General features: G+C 47.9%; 2 protein-coding genes across 2 annotated transcripts in view; both read left to right on the forward strand.

Annotated features, from left to right (window-relative positions):
* LOC142557810 (uncharacterized) overlaps nucleotides 1-23,617 on the forward strand; it is a 50,789-nt gene that overhangs the window by 12,588 nt on the left and 14,584 nt on the right. The gene's annotated exons all lie outside the window — the stretch shown is intronic.
* The window catches only part of LOC142557808 (cyclic GMP-AMP synthase-like receptor), a 221,676-nt gene continuing 207,015 nt past the window's right edge, over nucleotides 8,957-23,617 (forward strand). The window contains exon 1 of the mRNA XM_075669945.1: nucleotides 8,957-8,978. The gene's annotated coding sequence lies outside the window, so the exon portion shown is untranslated. The remainder of the gene's footprint in view (nucleotides 8,979-23,617) is intronic.

A 23,617-nucleotide genomic window follows, 5' to 3' on the forward strand; every position in this document is an offset into this window, starting at 1 on the left:
ATCTGATCAAGAAACGCCAACGTATGAAAGCCTCTAACCCTACAGCTAAAATAAAACTAGCAGAACTTACAAAGTTAATCAACAAGCGTAAGACAGCTCACATAAGGAAGTATAATATGGATAGAATTGAACATGCTCTCAGGAACGGAGGAAGCGTAAAAGCAGTGAAGAAGAAACTAGGAATTGGAAACAATCAGATGTATGCTTAAGAGACAAAGCCGGCAATATCATTACTAATATAGATGAGATAGTTCAAGTGGCTGAGGAGTTCTATAGAGATTTATACAGTACCAGTGGCACCCACGACGATAATGGAAGAGAGAATAGTCCAGAGGAATTCGACATCCCACAGGTAACGCCGGAAGAAGTAAAGAAAGCCTTGGGAGCTATGCAAAGGGGAAAGGCAGCTGGGGAGGATCAGGTAACAGCAGATTTGTTGAAGGATGGTGGGCAGATTGTTCTAGAGAAACTGGCCACCCTAGATACACAATGGCTCATGACTTCGAGCGTACCGGAATCTTGGAAGAACGCCAACATAATCTTAATCCATAAGAAAGGGGATGTCAAAGGCTTGAAAAAATATAGACCGATCAGCTTGCTGTCCGTTGCCTACAAACTATTTACTAAGGTAATCGCAAATAGAATCAGGAACGCCTTAGACTTCTGTCAAGCGAAGCACCAGGCAGGATTCCGTAAAGGCTACTCAACAATAGACCATATTCACACTATCAATCAGGTGATAGAGAAATGAGCGGAATATAACCAACCCTTATATATAGCTTTCATTGATTAAGAGAAAGCGTTTGATTATGTCGAAGCCTCAGCACTCGTGGAGGCATTGCGGAATCAGGGTGTAGACGAGCCGTATGTAAAAGATATGTATGAAAGATATATATAGCGGCTCCACAGCCACCGTAGTCCTCCATAAAGAAAGCAACAAAATCCCAATAAAGAAAGGCGTCAGGCAGGGAGATACGATCTCTCCAATGCTATTCACAGCGGGTTTACAGGAGGTATTCAGAGACCTGGATTGGGAAGAATTGGGGATAAAAGGTAATGTAGAATACCTTAGTAACTTGCGATTGGTTGATGATATTGCCTTGCTTAGTAACTCAGGGGACCAATTGCAATGCATGCTCACTGACCTGGAGAGGCAAAGCAGAAGAGTGGGTCTAAAAATTAATCTGCAGAAAACTAAAGTAATGTTTAAGTCTCGGAAGAGAACAGCAATTTACAATAGGTAGCGAGGCACTGGAAGTGGTGAGGGAATACATCTACTTAGGGCAGGTAGTGATGGCGGATCCGGATCATGAGACGGAAATAATCAGAAGAATAAGAATGGGCTAGGGTACGTTTGGCAGGCATTCTCAGATCATGAACAGCAGGTTGCCATTATCCCTCAAGAGAGAGAGAGAGAGAGAGAAAGGCAAAGGAAAGACAGGGAGGTTAACCAGAGATTATCTCCGGTTGGCTACCCTGTACTGGGGGAGGGGCAAGGGGATGCAATAGGTGAGAAAGAAAGAAGGATAAAAAAAGGAAAAAAAAAGAACCTAAGCACACACACGCACGTGCACACGAACTATTTCTGTGGGCACTGTCACGCCGCCCGCAAAGGCGTTCCTAGTCTTGCGCAGTGTCACCGTACAGTCCTACGTCACACAGAGTGCAGTCACAATTTGTCAGAAAGTCCCGTGTCTTTCAAGTATCGCGGCAGCGCCTTCATAGCGGATCGCGCTGATGTTCGCATAGGCCAGGTTCCAAGGATCTTGTTTTCTGTCATTGGGCGCTTGTCCAGTTTGTCTAAGGTGGCTGAGAGGACTGCTCTTTGTGGGTTAAAACGCGAGCACTGACAAAGGAGATGCTCGATCGTTTTGTTGCACCCGCAGAAGTCACGCAGTGGGCTGTTCGCCATTCCGATAAGGAAAGAGTAGGCATTTGAAAATGCTACTCCAAGCCATAGACGGACAAGAAGGGTGCAGTCACGTCGTGGAAGCTCGGGCGGAATATGGAGCTGTAAATTAGGGTCCAGGGTATGGAGGCGTGCACTTGTGAAATCGGATGAATTCCATTGGGCTAATGTCAGGTCACGCGCAAGTGCGGAAAGTTTTTTCGTTGCGTCGGCTCTCGAAAGAGGAATGGCAACGCAGTTGACGCCGTCATGGGCAGATCGGGCAGCTGCGTCTGCTCAATCGTTGCCATGTATGCCACAGTGACTAGGCAACCACTGATATATTATATCGTGTCCTTCGTAAACTAGTCGATGGTAGACTTCTCTGATCTCTGCGACGAGCTGCTCATGTGATCCATGGCGCAGTGCTGAGAGTACACTCCGTAGGGCTGCCTTGGAATCACAGAAGACTGACCATGCGTGGGATGGTTCCTCCTTAACGAAATGAAGAGCCGCACGCAGGGCTACCAGTTCAGCAGCTGTCGTTGCTGATACATGCGACGTCTTTAGCTGTATTTTTACGGATCTTGTTGGTATCACCACACCGGCAACTGCGCTTGCAGATGTTACTTAACCATCGATGTAAACGTGTACGCGGCCACTGTGCACCTCATGTAAAAGTTCTAATGTGGCCTGCTTAAGGGCAGACGATGGCATGTTGGCTTTCTTCATGATTCCTGGGATGGTGAGGCGTACGTCAGGTCTGTGCAGGCAACATAAAGGTGAGGATGCTTTTGCTGCAGGCATGTAGTTCGATTGCAATGAGGTACGATTGGCATCAATTATACGATTGAAAGTTGCGTGTCGTCTTTCTGCGGGTAGAGCAGCAAGATGGTGGGAAGGTAATCGGGCAACGTGCCGAATATACGCCCTGAGAGCGTCGGTTGCCAAGTACGTTGATATTGGATGATCTCGAGCTATGACAATTGTTGCCGCTGTAGACGCACACCTCGGAAGACCGAGACACGTTCTTAGGGCTTGAGCTTGTAGTCCCTGGAGTGCACGCAGGTTTGTTTTGTAGGTGTTCCCAAGCACAGGGAGGCCGTATCTTGCGAAACCGAGGAACAAGGCGTTATAAAGCTGCAGCATTCACCGCACCGAAGCGCCCCATGACTTTCCGCCGAAAAATTTGAGGAGATGTATTATTGTCAATGATCTCTTCTTCGGTATGAAACATGTGGGCTCCATGATAGGTCGCGGTCAATAATTACCCCTAAAAATCGGTGTTTCCGTGCATTTGCTACTGCTTGCCCATTGACGTTTACAGTGTAACGCTTCATTTCCTTCCGAGTGAATGTAACAAGGCAGCATTTCTCTGAAGACAGGTCTAAGTTCTGTTTTCGCAAGTACAGTGATGATCCCTCAAGAGAAAAGTGTATAATAGCTGTGTCTTACCAGTACTCACCTACGGGGCAGAAACCTGGAGGCTTACAAAAAGGGTTCTACTCAAATTGAGGACGACGCAACGAGCTATGGAAAGAAGAATGATAGATGCAACGTTAGGGGATAAGAAAAGAGCAGATTGGGTGAGGGAACAAACGCGAGTTAATGACATCTTAGTTGAAATCAAGGAAAAGAAATGGGGGGCATGGGTAGGACATGTAATGAGGAGGAAAGATAACCAATGGTCATTAAGAGTTACGGAATGGATTCCAAGGGAAGGGAAGCGTAGCAGGGGGCGGCAGAAATTTAGGTGGGCGGATGAGATTAAGAAGTTTGCAGGGACGACATGGCCACAATTAGTACATGACCGGGGTTGTTGGAGAAGTATGGGAGAGGCCTTTGCCCTGCAGTGGGCGTAACCAGGCCGATGATGATGATGATGATGTGTTCCGCCGGGGCAGTGACCACTGCAGGCCGTCTGCTGAGGCGGTTTTCGGAGACATCACGGCTACGCCAGAAAGCGGCAGTGACGAACCACCTACCACGCCACCGTCAATCAGCGGCACCGACCATTTTACGTACAGAAAGGTTCAACCGAGCCACTGTTGAAAGCAACCGCCTTGAGAAGGCCACCACGCGCAGCAACAAGACGACAATGGTGCCTGGCACAACTCGTCCTGGAAGCAAGGGAGGCGGGTTTTTTTCTCAACAGCAGCAGATCACCTGTCGCAACAGGGTGTTACGAACGGCCAGCTGCAGTGCAAGTTTGCCACCCAGTTACGACTATAGCGGCAACATTCCGGGAGCGTCGCCGCCAACCTCTAGCCACAGCGTGACTAAATCGACTTTGTGTCGGGGAACAATACGCGCATCCTCCACTCTCCGTCGCTTCAGCTAGGATGCGTTCGATGAAGCAGGCTTTGTGCTGAAACCGCTGCCAACCTCTAGCCTCATCGCCGTTGTGACGGAATGAGTTCGGCGGGCCAACTATTGCTACCAAACTCCCCAACGCGGACCTGATCTGCTACGGGTGCGCGAGTTGCCGCGAGAACGCCGTTTTGCGCTCCTTCCCACGCACCGACCAAGCCGCAAGACAACGCGCTACCCGGAACGGCTCCGAGTTCTATGAAATTCGTGTGGCGTCGGTTTCGGACCGTAAACACGTGTGTGTGTGCATGTGTGTGTGTAAACCGTCCTGCAGAGAGGCGGCTAGTTTGCGATGACTAAACGAACGTTCGCATCACCTTGTATCGCGGGAGTACCGAGCGTTTAAAGACTGCTTTTGTGCGGATGCTCGACACACTTTTCTTAAGCAGTCATGTTAGACTGATATAAATACTGTAAATAAACCCATGTTCCTCGTTCTCGATGAGAAGCAGTCCTTCCCTTCATCAACGTCCTCAGCGCGGGTAAGTTGGACGACGGCTTCGAATTCATGCCGGACTCCAGTTTTGACTACGGATCACGAGCGGTGGGATTGAGCCCCCAATCCTGACAAGGGACAGAAAGGAGCATGCTGCGACGGAGCAGATTTTAAAGCAAAGCTTTATTTGCCTTTCCCTTCGACTTTCCCACTGCTGTTGTGGCCTGCTGCCGTCCGACACACCGCGTCGGGGGGTGGTTCAGAGTGCACAAGAAAAGAGACACGAGGAAGTCGTTTGGACCGCACCGCGTCGAATGTGCACAATGTCCTCTGGAGCTCCCGGGTCGTCGCCACGTTAGCCTTTTGACAGCTGTAATTATCCGTGACCCCCCGCGAGCTTTAGCTCGGATGTACGAGCTCGGTTCATCGAACAGCCATGGTCTAACGTTCCTAAAGATTTGCTCTGCTCGCGCTTTGAGCCTCCCCCCGTCCCCCTTGAAATTCTTAAATAACGAAGCGTATCGCGCTCCTTTGATCTTCGATATTTGCCTAATTCCCAGTTGACGCACAAAATCGTGACTGTCTAGTTTACCTGGTACATACACACCAGCTGCGAATTCAAGGCCGGATATAGTACAGAACAGGCCAAGTTCTCTTTCTGTCTCCGTCATGCAACTATAAACGCTTGCCTAATTCGCAACTTTCACGGCCTATAGGGGGCGCCGTCTTAAATCCAACATGGCTGTCCGAGAGATTAAGAACTAGAGCAGTCGGTGCAGCGCTGCAGTCGTCTTGCCCAGTGACATGTTGTTTCGCGTCGTCATGTGGAAATGTCTCTTCAATTTACACGCCCGCTGTCGTTAGCCTGCGTAATGGCTCACATTGGGCGAGCACAATGCTAGATTCGAAGCCTGCTTGAAGGCGAGGAAGTCCTAAACGCTGGTCATCTTGTGTGCTGCGGCATAAAAGCGTGCACGTCGACGTCCGTGACTGTTGAAGGCCTTTGCATACAAACTTCGCGGCTTCGAAGCAAACCACACGAGCTGTGGTTTCAGTTTTGCCGCGACGGTGTTAATAAGAGAAGTGATCATGGTTTCTATTTGCTATTCTACTAATTTGACCTCTTTGAACAGGTACTATGAGCTTTTATACTGTGTGGTGCTCTCTGCAAGTTGTTACTTAGACCGCTTGAACAAGCCGCCCTGTCGAGAGAAAAAAACATTCCTGGTGTCTCGCGACCGAAGTCCATTACATCGACGGCGTGAAAAGCCGCTCTAAAGCAGTGTTTTGTGTGCGAAATTTTCTTGTCTAGTTATCACTGCCAGTGTTCACAAAGCTGGATGTTGAACACGAGAAGTAAACAAAAAACCATATCTGGCCGCTTATGCGAGCTAGTACGATAACCATTCACTCTCGTAATTTAGTTATTGCGCTTTATGCGTGCTGTGCAAGCTACAGCCTTGCGGTAGTTTTACAGCCTGCGTGAATCCTACGCTATACGTAGCCGATATTTACCGGTCCGCGGCAATGCTCGCTTCATTCTTCCAGTTATCTTTATAAAATAATATACACGCAGATCAGCTGAGGGTTCGCTACGCGAACACTGCACAGTAGTTTAACGTTTGTTGGACTAGGATTTGTTACCTTACGAGTGCAGTCATGCGCGCCTGTGCACACATTGCAGCCGCGCATCGAAGTTGCAGACGACGACAAGCACGAGTTCCAGGTCCTTCTACGCCTGCACCACTTTGCTTGGATGCACAAATGAGAAACTCATCTCTCTGTTCGAAAACAGTGGAATGTCAAGCCGGTGTTGCAGAGCACGAATAAATGAACGAGAACAAGAAATTTTGAAGCAGGTACAAGGCTTCACGGAGAATGTTTGCGCTCCAACGTAGCCGCAAAGGCATGAGTGGCAAGAACGCAAGCATCAATTAATCATCCCACAACACATTTGAGTTAAGATTGAGCATTGTTTCTTTCCCTGCACGTAATACAGTGCTATGCCTGCGTCTTTATGGAGGTGCGTCTATTCGCGATTTCAAGTGCGCGGAATGGTCACTCATCTGTCGTATTCCAAAAAAAGACCTCCGGCATGAAGTGCGCATTGCAAACCTTCATCGCTTCTGTGACAGATTTGCCGATCCGCAGCTTAATAATCAGTTTCTTCCTCATGGACGCAGCCGGTGGGAATGAGTGAAGGCTCACATCACCTACCGCATAACTACCGCTCGGCACCCATTGCGACACGCAGCAAATACGGTTACTTCTATGTTTGCTCATTCTGAGCATGCTAAGCGTCCTTCAGGATCCCACGGGAGCTTTGAACGCGTTAAAATATCAACCAAAAGTGAAGGAAAAGCGTACACAACACCAATACGCTACCCGAACTGGCGGCAGCCAGCGGCATAATCTTTTGATTGTTCCGGCCACCGCCGCACGACGGTGCCACCGTACGTGAAAGTTGCGAATAGCCCGAGTCTCGGCCCAACTAAAACTCATTTTTTTCATTGCGTGCTTTCTAATACACCTTTCAAGCAAGGAAGGATTTAGGCTACATCTGTGAGATGGCATTTGAATGCGTGACGACTCGATCGGGTGTACGCCAAGCTATATACGCAGGACGACCGTCTTCTACGCCGCAGCAACGTGCGGTGCCGTCACGTGCGTTTCGAAGCCGCCTGACCACGTCGACTGCGCAGGGAGACGGAGACCGGCGCCTCCTTGCTTGCCATTGTCGAGGCGCGACAGAAGAGGTCGTCGATCACGTGCGCTGACAGACGCACCTCGCCCGACGGGAACAATCGGGCGACCCATGCGGCCGTTCGATGACACCAAGGTGACCGCTCGCGTGACGGTTGCGAAAGCGCTCCTGAACGAAAATTTGGCAGGCAGGGAGTCATTCAGCCACCGTGGGTGTCCTTTGCAGCGCGCGAGCACTTCGTCGCGGGTGCGTTTGGAAGACGCGCTGCCGCTCCCGTTATACGGCTCGTTGAAGCTCAACTGCGGCGAGGGCAGACCCTCTGTGTGTCATTGTAGCGCGTAATGTCTACTGAAGAATTCGCAAGGCTCAATAAATGCTGATAAGTCGTGACTTATTATACATTTCTAATACACCCGAAAACACTCGTTTCCCCCCCCCCCCCCCCATCGCGTTTTTGTTTAAAACACAGTTCAGAAAAGGCAGCCTGTACCCCTCGCCGATGAAAGAAATACCTCGGCTACTTCAAGAACGTTACTAAGGCACCACGAAGGAAGCGAAACGGAGTAAATTCTGACCAATCCTTGCACTGCCGGTCATTTCCGTGACGTAGTGCCGACATTTTCTCTCGCGTCTTTACGTGCTGATGCTGATTTTAGGCGCTGAGAGCTTAACGCAAACCCTATAATTGCGCTTTTGGTATGCTGGATTGAAGTTTACAGCTATGAATACTTCAACAAACCAATTGTTAATTAACTAATTACTGTACTAATTAAGTTATAGCTCAAATAAAGTTTCATATATTTTTTAGAAATGTGCTCTCCTCTGCCAGACATAATGGTGAACAAGTTGGTCCAATTTCTCTCGACGTGGAGCTGTGTTCGGGCATTAGAGGTTTAAGTATGGGGGGCAAGCCCAAAACTCAAATATGGCAACCGAACCAACGGCACTGCCGCTACGACGCTTTAAAATCCCCGTGCGTCTTGGCGCAATCCGGCCATTTCCTAGCTGACGGTTTCAAAAAGTCGTTACGTTGACCTCTCTGCTTACTTCTGAGACAAAGAACGAGACAGAAAAAATAGCCGAAGGAAATGTTTGTTTTCTCGTGGAATTGTGCGAAATACATCGGCAACAAGGATAGTCAACAAAAAAAGAACACTTTCCGTAAACTTTTTCAGCAAGAGCTTTGTTAATTGCCTCTGGGCAACGCAGGACAGAACATCGACAGTGCAGCTGTGGCTCCGCGTGGAACTCGTTCTCCGTGGACGTGAGACAGAGGCGTGCACACACTAACTGCGTGACGCGACGCCGCTCTGCAGCCGGGGATCTTGCGTCAGTCTTGCGGTTGCCTGTTAAACACGTGCCTCCTAGTGAGATGTGGTTCCTATAGAAATGAACACGAAGCAGTCCTCTTACTGCTGGAGCAGACCCTCTCCTCCAGGACGGCAAGCAGTGCTTTTCGTCGTCACCGAGAATTCGACAAACACCAGTTGCTAAGCGCCGCGCAATAACCTAAGAATCCACTATAGATATGTGGTTCCTGTAGAAACGGACATGTAGCTCCTATAGAGAAACCCGGACAGGTAAGCTTTTTTTCTCGTTTTTTTTTTCAGCGCTGAGAAACAGAAAAAAAGGGAGAAAAAGATATATTAAAATTTCCATATGAATTAATGCTTCTCATTACCTGCCGTACAGCACACGATTTTAGAAGCGACGGCAAGATAATGGCAGTACAGTTGTTTTCAAGCGTCCTCATTACATATGCATGGTTTCAGATCTGTTTTTTTTTCTTTAACGTAGCGTAGCTTTCGAGCGACTCCATCTGGACTCTGCGAAGCATATGCAATCGTCAGCGTACCCGCTGGCAAGGCTGCCGCTGACACCTGTGGCTTCTCCAAATACCTTCGCCATCTGCCGCTTGTCAGTGAAACTGATATTTCTTTTAATATATCCATAACAATTAAGCTTCGCAACAGATTCACAAGAAAACGGGATCGGAAACTCGTCTACCTAAAATCAAACTTGAACGTGGGAGCAGCTGCGATCGATTCTAATGCGAGCGTGTCCAGCGAGAATGACTCGTACAGTGCGTGACCGTTTTCTCGGCAATCCGACGAGCAATCTTTCCTATAAAAGGAAAAGGCGTTCATTCCATTGTCCCCGCATTCCCTGAGGAATTATCGCATCTACTTAAGGATAATTACTTTTTATTGTTGAAATAACAAATATAAGCTTTCTTTAATGGTTAGAATCTCAAAGAGAATTTACAGAATTTCATGTAAAGAACGACCTGTTCTTTCCTTCCGCTCGAAATTTTGCATCGCTACGCTCCACTATGGGCCACAGGTTGGGTGAATTTCTCCAAGTTGCCTTCCTCCTTTCCCCTTACCGCGTGTTCAGAGTGACTGAATGAGTGAATAAACTTTTATTGGGTCCAGCAAAACGCGATAAAACGCGCACCCGGCTAATCCTACGACGAGACTGACAGATCTAGCCTGCCGGCCCGATTGCGGGCACGCTGGACGGCCAGGATTTGGTCCTCAAAAACGGGGCTTCGCAGGAGCGCGTCCCACTCTTCCTTGGTGAACTTCGGGCCCAGCGACCCGCACTCCCAGAGCACGTGAGACAAAGTAGCAGCCTCACCACAGGCCACGCAAGAACAATTCGGGTAAATCTCAGGATATATGCTGTTAAGGGACGCCGTGCTTGGGTGACTACCTGCGGCCTGCTTAGCTTGGAATGACGCGGCGGGAAAACCCACCTCTCTAAGTAAAAGAATTTGGCAAGTTCATTGTGCGTCATAGGAGCGCCCCTGTGTCCGGGGAGAGAGTCACCCGGTCCGAAGGCAGCGCGGTAGGTAAAGCCACGCGCAGACCTCGTGGGCGGGCTCGTTGAGGTTCAGAGGAACCCCCTCAATCGCCCCGACGTGGGCAGGGAACCAAAGGATCGAGTGTATGGAGCTGTCGCCGTGTTCGGCGCCTTTCAGAATTTGAACTACCTGCCGGGCGACCCGGCCTTCCTGGAATGCCCTGACGGCCGCTTTGGAATCGCTAACGCCCTGTCTCTCCGACCGTCTTGCATGGCGAGTGCCACTTGCTCGGCCACCTTGGGGTCCGGAGCGAAACACAGCTGATGCCCTCCGTGTCCACGACGGCAACCGCAGAAGCTTTGCCCTCTCGGGGTTCAGAACCAGGGTCTCCTGCTCGCCGCGCTTTCTTTCGTTATCGTTGCATCTGCGCGCATGCCCACCGTAAGCGAGTCACGTGCCAGACTTCTTCGTCCTGCTCTAGTCCAACAGACGACCGTCGCTCTTTGTTGGCCGGACATTTAGGCGGGAAGCGTGGTGTCCACCAGCAAAACTCGGCAAGAAAACACGACTGTGTGTTGTCTTCGCAACGACTGTCGACTCAAAAATGGTCCACAGTTCTTGAGTCGGCCTCCTCCCCTTGTAGATACACTGCCTGGGAATGGGAACATTATTATTATTTGATTTAAATAATCGTTTCAGCAGCAACAACACTAACTCACGTGACGAGAGCTGGTGTGCAAAGTGCGAGGTGCTTTTTTTGTTATTGAGTCTTTATTCTTTTTGTCGCTTAACAATTTGGGTTCATAAATGCGGCCTCTATCGGTTTTACAGAAATGCAGTTCACCAATATGGATTTCAAATATTTTGCTCTATAGTGACCCTTATTGACGCGCCATTAGAACCCGTGGTATTTACCACGGGTTCCATTTACCATTTTACCATTTTGGCGCTTTCAAATGCGCCGTCGTGTGTGTAGGTGGTTATACCAGAGACAGGCATTTAGTCAGCAAATCGCCCATAGTGGCGACAACGCACGACTGCTTCCTTCACATCGTTCACGATGTGACCCGCGTGCGGTGGCTTGGTGGGTGTACGGCGCCGCGCTGCTGATTAAACACGAGGTCGAGGACCCCGAGTTGAATGGGGCGTAAGCCGTTTCGCTTAGGCTCCTACAGACCAGCACATATCCGTGTCTGTCCGCTCTCCACGAGGCTTACCCCGACGTGTATCGCGACGACGCCTGCCCGTTCTGCGGCCAGACCTCCACTCTACCTCACATGCTCTGGGAGTGTGGGTCGACATACCCCAAGTTCATCAAGGAGGAGTGGGACTCGCTTTTGCGTAGCCCCTCTCTAGAAAAGCAAATCCTGGCCGTCCGGCGTGCCCGCGACCGGGCCGGTGGGCTAGACCTGCCGGTCCCGACGTGGGACTAGCCGGGTGCGCGACGAGTACGCGTCCTCGCCGGACCTGCAATAAAGTTTATTCACTCACTCATTAAACACGAGGTCGTGGGATAGAATCCCGGCCACGGCGGCCGCGTTTCGACGGGGGCAAAATGCGAAAACATCCGTGTACTTCGATTTAGATGCACGTTGAAAGAAACCCCAGGCGGTCGAAATTAGTACGGAGTCTCCTACTACGGCGCGCCTGATATTCAGATCGTGGTTTTGGCACGTAAAACCGCATTAAAAAATTAATTCTGTTCACGAAGTGAAAGAAGTGGACGAAAGTTCTTGCGATAACCACAGGCATTATTTGAATTTCCTGCATTCGAATACTTTTCTGTACACGGAGCGCTCACATGATTACACTATTTCATCACCATCATCATCAACCTACTTTAAGTCCACTGCAGTACGAAGGCCTCTCCCTCCGATCTCCAATTACCCTTGTGCTGCGCCAACCGATTCCAACTTGCGCGTACGAATTTCTTAATTTTATCGCTCCACCTTGTCTTCTGCCGTCCTCGACTGCGCTTCCCTTCTCTTGGCACCCATTCTGTAACCCTAACGGTCCAGCGGTTATCTAACCTGCGCATTACATGACCTCTGCAGCTACATTTCTTTCTCTTAATGTCGATTAGAATATCGGCTATGCCCGTTTGCTCTCTGATCCACACCGCTCTCTTCCTGTCTTTTAACGTTACACCTATCATTCTTCGTTCCATCGCTCTTTGTGCGGTCCTTAACTTGTTTTCGTGCTTCTTTGTTTCTTCGAGCTTCACTGTTTACAGCCGTAAAAGTGAATAAGGATGCGAACTCTCACCCTTTTTTGGTTGCGAGTTATAGGCCTATTTACACCCTCATTCGATATTAAGTGTAAGCTACATTCTAACCAGTGTCGAAGTAACTGAAGCGAATATAATAAACTAATTAACGTCGAATCCAACAAGCTGCGAATTGGCTGGAAGACATTGCAAGGGGTCTGTGCAGTCGCTTTCAGTCTATTTTGCCCTGTCACGTGGTGGAGACCTTGAAGGGGTTTCGGAGCTGGGACGTGTATGGTAAGCCAGCTCAGTGCCAGGTCATGGTGGCATTCCTATACGCGAATAATAATATCATTATTTAATACCTCACCCCACGCCCCGCTTACCACCGTAAAGCGTCCTGGTCGAAAATCGTGGAATGGATGGAGACGCGCAACAGCGATTGCGCTACATTAAAAGAAGCAAGGGAGCTGCCGAGGCCTTAAACAACGTTACATCTCTTACGTCTAACCTGTAATAAGCTGGTCCAAAGAATCTAACGCAGCTGTCCGGTTTGCAGAAGACAACGCGATTTCGAGCCCGCCTCGGAGGCGCTGGCGATTCGGTGCGCCCATGGTTGGCAGTCGAGTGCTGGACACCATGCAGAAGGCGATCGTGCCTTTCATGCCGTTTCGTGCCGTAACCGTGAAAACTTTCCTAGAGATATGTGCATCCCCGAAGACGAGGCCAAAATACGTTTTCATTATTCAGTCGGCCTCATTTTTTTAACCACCAGTGGTCTCGCTTGCGTTGCCCTCGCTTTCAAAACTTTCGGACCCGTTAGAGTTCACCTACGCGAAGTATAGTCTCGTTAAGCACCTCCGTCCCAGTCGTTAAAATTGAATTTGATGGCCTAGCTCGTTCCAGAAAATGCCAAACATTTGCTTTGTCAGTATCTAAATGGCATTTTGGAAGTCCACCTTTCACGCCTAGAAAAGTCCTGGCAATTGGTCTGTGAAAAGAAGGCGGGTGTGGCCCCCATTTTATCCTATTTTCTGAATTAATCTTCTTTCTATCTTTTAGGCTGGAATATTGGCGATTATTTTAGCTTTACATAAATTACCATCAGCGTTGTCATCAGCCGTAATATTGTCTGTTTGTTCGCCATAAGCACTGCTAATTTGTCAGTTTATTCCCGATCGGCATCTGCGAGTCGTTCGTTTCGTGTGGCCACGAGGCCGCTAAGGTTCCGAGAACTGGCTTGACTGTTTCTACCGTACTCGGTTGCATACGCGTACAGCCACAGGAACATTTGTGATGCTCTCTGCAATTTTCTGCACGAGAGAGGAAGAATTGCACGCTAAAATTGTTATTTTTCTTTTTTTGCTCGCATACTTATTTAATTCAGTATGTAGTTATTCCAGCCTTCACATCTGTATCAGTTGACATTTCCATATCACAATTACAAGTTACTAATTTCATTTCAACTTATTTTCATATAAAAAAAATAAATCATAACACTCCTTGCACCGCCCGATTCATGGCCGAACCCCAGAATGGGTTGCGCCATTTCACTAAGGAACAGCAACGACATTACAGTCCCGCCAGAATGTTCTTTAGCGCAACCTGACGACTCGCCATTGTGACGACACATGATTACAGTGAAGCAATGTCTTTACGTTGACGACGTTGTTTTACTGTCGTATACCGTCCCGACGGCGGCGCCGCAGCGACCACGTGCACGCGCGGCCACCGCACGCGAGCCAGCCTCGAAGTGCCGCCGCGCCCGTATTTGGCTGGCCGCACTGCGTGGCGGTGGTCCGAAATCGGAGACGCGTTGGTCCCGCGTGAAACCTGCACCCCCCGCAGTGCGCGCACCCCCCGCTGCGAGAACAGCCGGCCGTGCAAGACGAGGGAGCACCGCGTTGTTTTACGTCCGTGGCGATACGCAGCTTTGCGTAAGAACAAGGCTTCAGTCATAGGAGATGAGCAGGGGTCATCGTTGCTGTAAGAAGCACATTGTCATCTTCGCTTATCTTCCATGACCGGTACCTTGATCTTTCATTTGTCTGCGTACACTGCACATTGTCGAAATTGGTCTCTGGTATCTGCTCTCGATCCCCCGATAGGAAACAGTTTTTTTTTTTTTGTTATAACCTTTCCAACAGCCCAACTACAATTAAAACGCACTTTCCGAACAAACCAATCTACCTCTTAGGTGACTTTAATTACCACGACATCAACTGGACCTTGCTCTCAGTCCCGAACAGTTCACCGCCTAACGAAGCGTAACAATTACTCGACCTAATAATACAAGACTTCAGTCTGCAGCAAGTCGTAACGCACCTTACTATAGAGGTGAAAATACCCTGGACCTTTCATTAACATCCCATCTGATGATATTACCGAAATCAACACGGCACCAGGTATTCGGGATCATAATCTCCTGCACATCTGTGTTTCACTTCCAATCAAAACGCGATCGCCTATGAATAAACTAACTGTTGACTACAAGAGAGGAAATTTTGATATTAACCGTGAACTTAAAATTTTCTCGACAGTTCTGAACACTCGTATCTGACTCGCACCGTAAATACTAAATGGGAGTTATTCAAGAACGTGATTGTCAAGTTAAAAAAACAAAACCACATTCCAACAATAATTGTTAAATCCGATTCCAACAAGCGCTGGTTTTCTAAACGCCTCAAATCTTTATTGAACAGGAAAAAGCGTTTATATAGAATGACATCATGCAATAACAATATACAAACGCGGAAGAAGTACCGGCTGAATGCTACCATCGATCTTAATGAATTAAATAACTCAAATGACAAGTTTTACTCATCCGACCTTCTTTCAATACTTCAGTCAAACCCTAACAAATCACGGCGCTTATACTGTTTAATAAATCACGCACCAACGCCATAGACCTTGTTGACGCCGACGGTGAGCCAATTAAAGGTGAACAGCGCGCTACTGCCCTCGGTAATTATTTTTCATCAGTGCTTTGTAGCCTGAAAATCTTATCCGTTAAAACCGCCCCCCCGCCAACTCCTCCTTAAACGAGATGTCTGAAATAATCATTACCGTTCAGGGTATACACGACCTAATGAATGGACTCAAACTACCTTCGTCTGCTGGCTGCGTCTAAATTGACAGGAAGCTTCTTAAAAATACTATTTCACCATGTGCCAACATTTTAAACTTAATATTTACGCAATCATTAAACTCAGGTGACGTCCGCGACGACTGGAAAAAAGCGGAAATAATCTCTATTTTCAAATCAGGTGACCGCACTAACGCTAGTAATTACCGCCCGATTTCCCTGACAAGCATTTCGTTCAAATTACTGGAACGCACAATAGCGTCCTGTTTAATGACTCAACTAGAATCAATGAGAGAGAGAGAGAAGGATGCATAGAAAGGTTATAACCAGGGGTATTTCCGGCTGGCTACCCTGCACGGGGGAAAGGGTTAAGGGGGATAAAAAGTGAAAGAGAGTGGAACGGGGAGAAACTAGAATCAAGCATTTATTTCACCCTTTGACCAGCACGGCTTTCTAAAGTTTTCATCGCGCGAAAGTCAGCTCGCTGAGTTCACGCATGACCTTTCACATTACATGAACCTTCACACACAAGTTGAAGCAATATTTTTAGACTTCTCGAATACATTCGATCATGTAAATAATTCTCTACTGCCTAGTAAGCTCTCTAAACTCGGCTTACCACGGAGCCTAATCTCAGGGATCGAACACTTTCTCAATGGGCGCAAGCAATTAACTTTAGCTAATGACAATCGCTCGCAGCTGACTGACGCCGCTTCAGGAGTACCGCAGAGCGGTTGGTTATCGCCAGTGTTATTTTTTATGTATATTAACTAACTACCGGTTAACATTACTAAAAACTACGGCTATTTGCCGATGACTGTGTCATTTATTTTACAATTCAATTAACTCCTATGACGACTCCTTGCAATTACAACTTGATCTACACATTGGCGACTGGTGCAACAAATGGCATATGCCGCTCAATCTCAAAAAGTACAATTCAATGACATTTACTCGCAAGCACACCCTCATTACCAGCATTTGCACGATGAATAATGTCTCTGGTGAAGCCACATCAGCATACAAATACTTCGGTATACAGATGACATCATCACTGCCATGGAAAGCCACATAGAAATTATTTGTTCCAATACTTCACGGACACTGCGCTATTTACGTCGTAATTTGAGCACTACATCACCAGAGGTTAAAAATACTTGCAAACCTAACATAATCGCGGCCGTTGCCAGAGTACGGGAAGGCTCGAGCTCGCTTCTTCCCGACGCCGACCCGGATGCGGGAGCCCCCTGGGACCTTCTCCGTCGGCGTCGCCGCCGCTGGGAGGCGGCTCTCAAAAGTTCAGAGCTGGCAGACCAGCTCTGGGCCGTCCGGCAAGCCGAAGATGCCGCCAGAGTCCAAGGACTTCGAGCCGCCACCTGAGGCCACCACAACAAAAACTGCCGGACCATTCTTTAATGAAGTTTCTTATTCTTCTACCTAACGTTCGTCCGTCTAAAATTAGAATATGCATCCTCGATTGGGCATCCCTCTCAAGAATATCTAACCGCGCATTTGGAATCAATCCAGAACCGATCCGCTGGCTTCATCACATCAAACTGCTCGTCTTATATCAGTGTTTCGTCACTCAAGCAATCACTTGGTCTGTCATCGCTCGCATCACGCCGTGTCATATCTTGCCTTTGCCTGCTCCACTCTTTCCTCGATCACCCCAAATCACGTCACGTGCTACAACAATCTAGAGCGTCCTCTCGACTCAGCCATACCAAGGCGCGTGTAAACGGTATCTGAACGCATCTTATTTTTGCGAGCTCAATAGTGCTATGGAATTCCCTCCCAGAGCACATAGCGGCGTACACCGAAGGCAAAGCATTCCGCGAAAAACTAAGAATCCACTACACAGCCTCAGACGACCACTGTTCCCTACACTGACTAACTCATCTTAATAAATATCCGCCTGCTCTGATTTTTTGTCTCTTGTTTACCTTTTATATTTTAATGTATTCTCAATAGCATCTTTTACTTCACTGACTGTATTTCTGGTGTATTATCTGCATTTTTGTACAAATAAGTGAAGTTTACATGTGTTTATGTCTCCCTTATGTAATGCCTTCGGGCCCTTAAGGAGAAAAATTTGGAGGACGCCTTTAAAAGTGGAACGCGATAGCATGCGAAGATCCCCGACTGCTTCTCACGCTTACCGGCAACTGCAGCGTGTGCACCGGTACCGGGTAACGCCCGGGCGAACGCTATGCACGAAGGCGAGCTTTCTGGTAGAAACGCGGCCTCTTGCAGGGGCCGCGATGCGGTAACGATGGAGGGATGTTATGAGCGATCCCCTTTGGAACGGGGCGGTGGGTTGCGCCACCAAGCTCTTGCTATTATACTGCCTAATCTCCTACCTAGGTTAACAAAGAAATAAAAAAAAAACAATATGAACTCCCACAACCAAATTTTATGACCACCTATTGCGAACTTTGCTTTTGTACGTCTCCGTTTTCTGTCGTTTCCCTACTTTTCTCCCACCAATCTTCCGATCGCCTCTTGCTGATCTCTATTGCGGACATGTTTACTTTTCCACTGCTCTCGCTGAACCCAAGGGCTTCAAGGAGGCCAGTGGAGGCGGTTGCGGTGCGGCGGTTGGAGGCGATTGGAGGATTGGTGGAAGAAAAGTAGGGAACCGACAGAAAACGGAGACGTAAAAAAGCACAGTTCTCAATAGGTGATCAGAAAATTTGGTTGTGGGAGCTCACAGTGTCTTTTCTTTTCTTTTTTTCTTCTTTAACCTAGGTAGGACATTAGGCAGTATAATAGCAAAAGCTCGGTTGCGCAACCCACCGCGCGCGCGCGCGCGCGCGCACACACACACACACACACACACACACACACACACACACACACACACACACACACACACACACACACACACACACACACACACACACACACACACACACACACACACACACACACACACACACACACACACACACACACACACACACACACACACACACACACACACACACACACACACACACACACACACACACACACACACACACACACACACACACACACACACACACACACACACACACACACACACACACACACACACACACACACACACACACACACACACACACACACACACACACACACACACACACACACACACACACACACACACACACACACACACACACACACACACACACACACACACACACACACACACACACACACACACACACACACACACACACACACACACACACACACACACACACACACACACACACACACACACACACACACACACACACACACACACACACACACACACACACACACACACACACACACACACACACACACACACACACACACACACACACACACACACACACACACACACACACACACACACACACACACACACACACACACACACACACACACACACACACACACACACACACACACACACACACACACACACACACACACACACACACACACACACACACACACACACACACACACACACACACACACACACACACACACACACACACACACACACACACACACACACACACACACACACACACACACACACACACACACACACACACACACACACACACACACACACACACACACACACACACACACACACAGCACGCACGCACGCACGCACGCACGCACATCCATCGCGCTAACAAACAGCAATTTGCAACGTCTGGCTAATATCTGTGGACGTCAAGGCAATAATTTAGGTTTGAAATTTAGCGTTAGAAAATCAGGTGTTATGGTATTCAATGAAAGTAGTGAACAGACAGTGGCAATGCAGGGCCAGGAAATACCTCGTGTAAAAGAATATAAATGCATTGGTATATATGGATAAACAAAGGCAATAGATATGTGGAAACACAGGAAAAAACAACAGTAAAGACGACGAGGAATGCAGCCATAATGAAGCACAGAACGCTATGGGGATACAATAGGTACGAGGTGCTCCGAAGTATGTGGAAAGGTGTAATGGTTCCAGGACTTACTTTTGGAAATGCGGTTGCTTGCTTTAAATCAGGGGTACAATGAGGACTCGATGGCAACCAAAGGTCAGTGGGTCGCCTCGCATTGGGCGCTCACGGGAAGACTACAAATGAAGCTGTGCAGGGTGATATGGGCTGGACCAGCTTTGAAGTGAAGGAAGCTCGCAGTAAAATTGAGTATGAAGAACGCCTGAGGAATATGGAAGAAAGTAAATGGGCTGGGAAAGTGTTGAGTTATCTGCACAGGAAAAGCGTTGATTCGCAGTGGAGGAAAAGAACTAGCATATTGAAAAGAATTTGCGCCAAAAAACAACACACAGCAGAAAGACGACGACACCACGGGCGCTACTTCAACTGTTTAATGAAGGTGAAAGCACTCGACATATATAGCCCTCCAAAACACCGCGCATGCGTACAAGGCAACATGGAGTACAATGTTTTATCAAAGTAGGCGTGATAGAAACTTCAGCTCAGCCTCGTAAAGAAAAACCGATGCATCACTAACACAGTTAGGACCCGCTTTCTTGATGTAGAAGGCTTCCAATGTTTCACGCGATGTCTGATGTTTGCCTCTACCCGAAAAGAACTAGGAAGCTTGCCAGCAAGTGTGCGGCCTGTAGAGTGGGCAACACAGCAACAAAGAAGGTCAAGCGCAAAGTCGGAGAGGCTGAGATAATCTCATGGGTGGCGGCAATGGAAAAGAACCCTGCCATGAGTAACTACTTAAGAGGAAAAAACGAAATCAGGAAAGAAACCATTTATGATAACTCAAAGGGAAACTCATTACTTTTCGAAGCGAGATCGGGATGCCTTAAAACACGCACCTATAAAGTGAGATGTAAGAAGGAAGAAGAAGCATGTGCTTGTTGCGGTAAAGCTAGGGAAACGATGAAGCATGTTTTATTAGAATGGGAAGATATCGGCCCATGGCGGTAGATTTAGGCACCACTGGCCTCCTTGAAGTCCTTGGATTCAGCGAGAGCAAGGGAAAAGTAAACTTGAGATTAGTAAGAGGCGATTGGAAGTCTGGTGGAAAAAAGTAGGGAAACGACAAAAACGGAGACGTACAAAAAGAAAGTTCACAATAGGGGGTCAGAAATGTTGGTTATCAGAATTCATGATGAGCTTTTTTTCTTTGTCTTTTTTTGGTTTTTAACCTAGGTAAGACATTAAGCAGCACAATAGCAAGAGCTTCGTGGCGCAACCCACCGCCCCGTTCCAAAGAGGACGCTCACAACATCCATCCATCCTCTGCAAGACGCCGAGCAGAAAGCTCGCCTTCGTGCATAGCGTTCGCCGCGAGTGTTTCCCGGCATAAACAGCTACACGCGCTGCAGTTGCCGGGAAGCGTGAGAAGCAGCCAGGAATCTTTGAACGCTATCGCGTTCCACTCTTAAAGACGAAGATTAAGCGTTCTGCAAATTTTTTTGAGCAACTCGTCCACCCGCTCTTCGAGGGCCGTGCTTGCAATGACGACGTATCCATTGCATCTGGATTATGACGTGCGCGTGAAAAATCCTCGATGCGGATTCCGCTCGCATTCGCAAAGTGATCGAATATTCCCGCCTTGTGTCCTCCAGCATCGCGTTCCCCGGCGCGGTGCTCGCGTTGCTGGCTTCCTCCCGGTCCCGGTTGCGCGTTTTCGTGGTCACTCTGCCCGGCTTCTCGCTTTCTTTGATTTGGTTCTCGTTCGTCATTCCCTTGTGGGGTTTATTCTTGGGTTCTTGCTTCCACGGGTATTCTGCAGGGTCAGCCTCTTGCCGCTGTAATAGTGCGATAGCGTTAAGGGCCCAGTTATTTGGCTCTGCTGGCCAGACCTGGCCCTTGCACCATTAAACGCCACATATCATGATCATCGGGACCCCGTGTCGCAGAAAATCTGGTGTCGTAGCTGGCGTTGGCATCCCGTGAGCGAAAATTTCCCTATATATTCTACACGACATCTTCTTCTGTCACCTTAGTTGCTCAGACCTTGTCTTGAAGTCATTACAAATTTATTCCTCGGAATTTTGAGAATGACAGCTCACACACACACAAAAATGTAATGAAAAAAAACGCCAACAGCGCATGCCTTTTATGTTGAATCTTCTTAGATTGAAATATTAAAGTGCGAAACAATAACAGAAGATCGGCCCACGAAGGAGGCCGCGTTATGGCGGCTAGAAGGGGGACGTGACGCCGGCATATCCGCCGAGAAAAGCCTGTTTCACATGCTGCGACTGCAACGACGAAAATCGGTGCTGTCGCACGCGTCGCAATGCGATTTTTAGAGGGCTCATTTCACATGATTGCGATTTCAACAATGCGACTGGTGCGACGCCCAGGGTTGCTTACTGCCAGGTTTCGTGGCACACGCTGCATAATTACTTTATTGTAGTGAATAAAATGTTTACACTCTAATATTATTGACTTATCTTGATTAGAAGCAGATAATATGTACGTTTACTAATTTAAAACCGTTAGTTAAGATTTGTCTTGGGAGTGCGCGACGGCGGTTTCTGTAGTTCAGTGCGACATCGCGCACGTAAACAGCTGTTTGCAGGTGGTTCAGCGATTTTTTATTCTGTGGTTCAGCGCTGTGTGTTGTCTTATCTACCTTCTATGACCGTTTCGTTTTGCCTGCGCTACAACAATCTACAAGATGGCCGGCCTATCGACAAGTTCATATAGCTGCCCTCACCGTATATGCAGTATTCGGAATTCGGCTGCCACGAAGTTGTGTCAGCCCAACAAGATCCTCGCGCTACCCGTGCTAGGCGTCAGCTTCTGGAGAAATGATGCGTGTGTATTGCCCGTCATTGCGCATATGTGGTGCCTGCTCCTAGCCATATTCTTACGCCAAACGCATCAAGAAGCACCAACCCGAACGCCCGCGTGTGCCCCTGAACGAAGCCTCAAACGATCTGTGTGATTACGACGTGGAATGAAAATTGTGTTGTGAAATTCAACCTTAGCGCTAGCCTGGTTCGTCCATCGCCGTGCTTGCGCTGCGAATATGGGAGCCCTCTATATATGGGAGCCCTCTATAAATATTTCTAAAGGCGCAAAAGCCAACGCATCAAATGTTTCGAGCAGTTACCGTCACTTTTGTAGAAACCTGTACGTTGTAACATAGCATTCTAAAAGACACGCTTCTCGTCCACTTGTCCCGTGTCTCGCGCTGGTAGTATACTCGGAACTTCTAACAAGAAGACCATATCAGTACGCGTTATTCATAATGCAGGATCGTAGGCCCACGACAGGCGCACTTGCCGTAGAATTTTTCAGCTTTCTGCTCAGCCTCGCACGCCTCTCACGGTTAGCCTGTTCTGTGGAAATAAATATTATTATTATATTATTAATGTTATTAGATATTATAGTTTCTTCACTGTAATTTATAGCAATCTTCCAGATTTCTTAAGCTAGAAAGAGCGTAGGTAAGGGCGTGTTAGCTAGTCATGCATTTAACCTGTATTAGATCAACATTGTTACGACATGCTTATGGGAGTCATTTCAAACTACATTGCTCAGCCAGAGGAAGTACAAATGCAAGCCTCAATGTTTGTTCCAATTTGGTATTCCTAAACAGATTATATTGGCAGAATTTTGTGTCTGCTTGCATTTCCTGCAATTCAATGTTCAGAGCTGGAAAAACTGATTCCTTTTCTTGCTGTCGAAAGGCTGCTTCAATGTCGATAGCAAGCTATAATTATTCATTTCGAAAGTGTTAAGCAATGACTATATGTCTAAGCTTATCAATGCGTTCTTATTCCACGAACACAATCAAGTTTTCTCTCTCCGTCTCATTGACAGCCATGGAATGAAACCGTTCACTTTCATAAGTACCAGGATGCAAACATTCTGGAGTTTGTCCTGAGCATTTGTCTGCATCCTATAGTGTGCATGTTTGTATCAAGTTCTGGTGTTACAATCTATAGTAATTAACTATAGTGCAACAGAAATACGATGGACAGGAACGAAGTGAACACACAGAGCGCTTCGTTCTTGTCTGTTGTCAATCTGTTGCACTTTAGTTAATAATGAATACACAGAAACTCATCTAGTTTTCAGTTATTATGTCGGGCTTATAAGCCCGCTTGTGTCCTGGAATATCTGCACGGCTA

The sequence above is a fragment of the Dermacentor variabilis genome, chromosome 9 (genome assembly GCF_050947875.1).
Source record: "Dermacentor variabilis isolate Ectoservices chromosome 9, ASM5094787v1, whole genome shotgun sequence".
In the NCBI taxonomy this organism is placed as follows: Eukaryota; Metazoa; Arthropoda; class Arachnida; order Ixodida; family Ixodidae; genus Dermacentor; species Dermacentor variabilis.